Genomic DNA, 6,097 nt, shown 5'->3' on the forward strand with positions numbered 1-6,097 from the left:
TTTGTTAAATCATGGAGACTTTCCTTGTGTACATGAGAAGAATGTGCATTCTGCTTTTGTTGAATGTCTAGTAGGTCTAATTGGTTTATAATAGTGTTCAAGCCTTTGTTTCTTTGCTAAGGAATCTGTCTGGTTGCTGTAGCTATTCTTGAAAGTAGAATAATGAAGTCTTTATTATGGTTGAATTGCCTATTTCTCCATTATTACTTTTTACTTCAGGGCTCTATTTTTAGGTGCATATGTATTTATAGTTATTATATCTTCATGATAGAGTAACCCTATTATCATTATAATGTATCCTTTTCTGGCTCTTAGTAACAATTTTTGTCTTAAAATCTATTTTCTCATATTAGTATAACCACTCTAGCTCCCTTTGGGGGTCTGTTTGTATATTTTCCCATTCTTTTCCTCTCAGGTTATTTGTGGCTTTGAATCCACGGTCCGTCTTTTGTAGAGAGCATACAGCTGGATCATTTTTTTCATCCATTCTGCACATCTCTGCCTTTTGATTGGAGCAGTTAGTCCATTTATAATTAATGTAATCATCAATAACATAGTTTTTACATTTGCCATTTATTTTCTGTCTTAGGTCTGTTTTGTTCCTCTATTTCTCCATTATTGCTTTCTTTTATGCTACTTATTTTCTGGCATACTGTTTTAACTCCTTTGTTGTTTCTTTTACTAAATGTTTTTGGTAAAAAAACGTTCATTTACTAAAATGTTTTTGAGGTCTTTATTATTTAAATTTAATTAATTAACATATAATGTATTATTATTAGTTTCAGAGGTAGAGTTCAGTGACTCATCAGTCTTATATAAACCCAGTGCTTACTACATCATGTGCCCTCCTTAATGTCCATCACACTATTACCCCATGCCCTGACCCCCTTCCCTTTCTGCAACCCTCAGTTTGATTCCTATGTTAAGAATCTCTTATGGTTTGTCTCCCTCTGATTTTGTCTTGGTTTAGTTTTCCCTCTTCCCCTATGATCCTGTTTAGTTTCTTAAATAACACATACAAATAAGATCATAGATAATTGTCTTTCTCTGATTGACTTATTTTACTTAGCATAATACTCTTTAGTTTCATTCATGTCATTGCAAATGGCAAGATTTCATTTTTTGATGGCTGAGTAATATTCCACTGTGTGTGTATGTGTGTGTAGCACAATTTCTTTATCCATTCATCTGTTGATGGACATCTGGGCTCTTTCCATAGTTTAGCTATTGTGAATATTGCTGCTATAAACGTTGGGGTACATGTGCCCCTTTGAATCAGATAGCATCTGGCAGTATTTGGTAATTTAAAATGCATCCACTCTTGGGGTACCTTTCTGGCTCAGTCAGTAGAGCATGAGACTCTTGATCTCAGGGTTATGAGTTCAAGTGCTCGCTTCGGCAGCACATACACTAAAAACAAGGGTTATGAGTTCAAGGACCACATTGAGCATACAACCTACTTAAAAAAATAAATAAATAAATAGGGACATCTGGGGGGCTCAGTCAGTAAAGTGTCTGCCTTAAGTTAAGGTTGTAATCTCAGAGTCCTGGTAATCAAGCCCTGCATCAGGCTCTCTGCTCAGCAGGGAGTCTGCTCCCACTCTCCCTCTGTGCTCTCTCTGTCAAATAAATAATAAAATCTTTTATATATAAATAAATAAATAAATAAATAAATAAATAAATAAATAAATAAATAAAATGTATCCACTCTCCCACTATGGGTCCTACCACAGATGAGAGAAATTCTCTTGTAATTCTAGTCTAGCAGCTGATATCTAGAAAAAAGGCCAAAACCTTTACAAAATTATACACTAATATTCTAACAATGGAAAGACAATGACTGGGATCCCTGGGTGGCGCAGGGGTTTGGCACCTGCCTTTGGCCCAGGGCGCGATCCTGGAGACCCGGGATCGAATCCCACGTCGGGCTCCCGGTGCATGGAGCCTGCTTCTCCCTCTGCCTATGTCTCTGCCTCTCTCTCTCTCTCTCTCTCTCTCTGTGACTATTATAAATAAAAAATAAAAAATTTAAAAAAAGAAAGACAATGACTGAGAATAAATAAAAATTTATAAAAGCTGCCTCAGATGTCCTATTGATATTTGCAATATGTTTTTTTTTTTTTTTTTAATCTTCAGGGATTCCTGGGTGGCTCAGTCAGTTGAGCATCTGACTCTTGTTTTTGGCTCAGGTCATGATCTCATGGGCTGTGGGATTGAACACGCTGGAGATTCTCTCCCTCTGCCCTTCCCCCCACTCTTGCTAGCTCTTTCTCTCTAAAATAAATAAATAAACCTCTAAAAATAAATTTTAAAAAACCATAAAAAATTCTTCAACTTGCGGGTTGCCTTCTAGTTGTATTTCCATGAAGAAAATATAACTAAAAAAATGATTTCATGAATACCTCCACAATATCATAAATACCCATTCCTCAAGTAAACTTATTTTTAAAATCTGGTCCTAAGTGCAGCTGGGTGACTCAGTTAAGCATCTGCCTTCAGCTCAGGTCACAACCTCAGGGTCTTGGGATAGAGCCCTGCATTAGGCGCCCTGCTTGGTGGGAAGTCTGCTTCTCTCTCTCCCTCTGCCACTCCTCCCCTGCTCATGTTCTCTCCCTCTCTCTCTCTCTCTCTCTCTCTCTCTCATGCTCTCTGTCTCTCTCAAATAAATAAAATATTTTAAAAAAAAATTGTGAGTCACAGCTCACAATGATTCAAAACCTTTGGGACACAGCAAAATCTGTTTTTAGAGGGAAGTTTATAGCATTACAAGTTTACGTGTAAGAAAAATCTCAAGTAAACAACCTAACCTTACACCTAAAGGAGCTAGACAAAGAACAACACCCCCCCACCACCATCAAAATCAGCAGAAGAAAGGAAATGATAAAGATTAGAGCAGAGATAAATGATATAGAAAGTAAAAAAGCAATAGAACAGATCAATAAAAATCAAGTCAAGCCTAGCGTAAGGATCAGGAATACCTGAATCAGCCAGCAATTTGAAATAAGTCTGAAAAAGAAAAGAAAAAGGAATGTTGTCTTAGTCTCCTATTCCCCTGGGTGTGAGGTCTATTCTTTGTATCATTTTTTGTTTTGTTTTTAGGAAAGAAAACAATTATATTCACCTTGGAAGTGATTTTGAACAGGCCAGGTGTTAGTTTCAAAGGATAGATTTATCATCATTTATAGTATGCATTCCAATGCCTCATAAAATCTATTTTGGCCATTTTCCATAGCCCCATTAAAAAAATAATAACTGTGATAAAATGAGGTTGAAAATAATTATTCCTGTTTCCAGGTGGCCAAAAGTGGGATTCTTCATTGTAAACATTTAAGGATTGAGTTTTAGCAGAGAGAGATAAGAACAATAAGGTAATTGTTGGTGATTCATTAAACAGAAAGTGAATTTGGCCTTTTGCTCCTGTTGGAAACAAGTCCAAGTTGGAAATACCTTCTATACTCATGGTTGATGAGGTTCTGACCATGGTAATTCCTAAATATTAATGAAAGAGCAAGTTAAAGTAGATGATCAGATAATTATGACTGGTATGATTCAGACCTATTATACAAAAATACTCTTTCTAAGGAATTTCCTTTGTCCTTCTCAATCTTGAAGAAATGTGGCTAGATTGACTAGTCTAGAATCTTGCTAACCAATTGCATGATTTTCCATATGATCCTACTTTATAATATATAGGGTGGTGAGCCTTTGCCTTACTTTCTTACACTAAAAAACATACTCTCGGGATCCCTGGGTGGCGCAGCGGTTTGGCGCCTGCCTTTGGCCCAGGGCGCGATCCTGGAGACCCGGGATCGAATCCCACATCGGGCTCCCAGTGCATGGAGCCTGCTTCTCCCTCTGCCTGTGTCTCTGCCTCTCTCTCTCTCTCTATGACTGTCATAAATAAATAAATAAAAATTAAAAAAAAAAAATAAATAAATAAAAAATAAAAAACATACTCTCTGTAACCCCCCTAATATATATTTTTTTCTTTTCTTTTCTTTCATTTTTTTTTTTTTTTTTTACTCTTTTACATTCTGAAGAAGCTCTATGTGGATATTCTTGTTTCCTTTAGCTAAAGAACCCCATGTCCCTTCTTTCTTTTTTTTTTTTTTTTTTTTTTACAAGAAGCATATCCTTTTTTTTAATTAGTTCTGTTGGTTATTATAAATCCCCAGTATTTTTTCTTTTTATTCATGAGAGACACAGAGCGAGAGAGAGAGAGAGAGAGAGAGAGAGGCAGAGACACAGGCAGAGGGAGAAGCAGGCCCCATGCAGGGAGCCCGATGTGGGACTCGATCCCAGGTCTCCAGGATCACACCCCGGGCTCCAGGCGGCACTAAACCGCTGCGCCACCAGGGCTGCCCCCCTGTATCCTTTCATTAGTGGTCTGGAATCTTATCCACAAATAAAATTTGCACATGGCTTTTATATTAGCGTTACTGTCACACTGCATACACGGGGGAGATGGAAAACTCTAAAAATAACTACTCTAGCTTCAGAAAATGGACCAAACTATATATGTTATATATTCCAACAGATTTACAACCTAGGCAAGAGAATATTCTAAGAACAAATCACAATTGAAATCCTTATTCTCTTCTCCTTTAGGATTGTGTTGTTTTTTTTTTCCCCCCTCTTTCCCCTTAACCTGGGCATGGCTGCAGGGTTTTTTAAAAATAGGCAACTTGCAGTCTCAATAAACAAAACATAGAACCTTCTTTTCATAGTGGTTTCTTCAGTCAAACACATTCTGTATTATAACATTGATGAAATTATAACAGAATTTTTAATAATAGAACAATTGCTTTTCCCCATTGACCTATTTTAGTCACTGAAACAATGTTCTTGCCCAGTGATGTGCTTATTTCTTATTGAGGGATTAATACAAATATATTTAGAGTGGTGTTGATTTGTTTGCTTGTTCTAGTTTTTAAATTCTAAATCCTAAGAATAAGTTTTTTGGGGGTTCCTGGGTGGCTCAGACAGTTAAGCCTCCGCCTTCAGCTCTGGTGGTCATGATCCCAGGGTCCTAGGATTGAGCCCAGAATCTGGCTCCCTGCTCATCAGGGAACCTGCTTCTCTCTCCTTCTGCCTGCTCCTCCCCCTGCTGTGCATGTTCTCTCTCTTTCTCTCTGTAAAATAAATAAATAAAATCTTAAAAAAAAAAAAAAAAAAAGAGTAAGTTTATTTGGAGCTATAATGAGTAAGTGGGCAGCTTTTCATTTCTTTCCGAAATAGAGCAGAGAGTGATTGATACCCTCATTTGCTTCTGACTTCTTACTCATAGGCTCCCCGCCCCACTTCTCTCATGTTACATAACACCAAGGAGCTTGGAACATAATGTCAGCGTCTTTCTAAAGGCACTGGGTGATGTTTACACATTTAAGCTGCTGGCATTGACAGGGTGACTGGAGTCAAATGTAAACCATGGTGTTTATCATTCCCAGGCAAATATATTGTGCAATGAGTAGCAATGGGCACTGTGTGAAAGGTTGCCTAATAAGCCACCCCAGCATTAGGATTAGTCAGCTTCTTGCTGTGAGGTGTGTGTGACCAAGATACTAGAGGTCGTTGGTGATGGAAAGGCAGGCTGGCCAATGACAGGATCCAAAAGGAGGGAAACTCAGTTCTTGGCAGACCATTGAATCTTAGCATAAGGCATTTGTTCTCTGAGGTACAGTGGCTGAGAAGCTCCTGAGAAACACCTGAGGGAAGGATTTTGTTTTCTTAGTTTTATTGTTTTACATGAAAACTTTCTCCTCTATAAAACCTTAGAAGCCAGTATGATTTCTGGTCATATTACATTACTTTACAGTAGAAACAAATAATGCTTTCTGGAGAAATCTTTTTCTTTTTGTAATAAAAAGTTTAATTATTAATAACAACATAACCACACTAAAGAACATTAGAGAAACAAAGCAAGGGGAACACACTCATACTCCCTTTTGCTAAAAATGATCACAATATCATAGTAGCATACTGTCTTACTGTTTGAACTGTTTTACATGGTTGTAGTCTTCCAGTGACAGGATTTTGTCACATAATTTTTTGGTAACTTATCATAAGGGGTTTTTTTCCCCATAGTGCTACACAACCA

Source organism: Canis lupus, chromosome 8 (assembly GCF_003254725.2).
Source record: "Canis lupus dingo isolate Sandy chromosome 8, ASM325472v2, whole genome shotgun sequence".
NCBI classification, from domain to species: domain Eukaryota; kingdom Metazoa; phylum Chordata; class Mammalia; order Carnivora; family Canidae; genus Canis; species Canis lupus.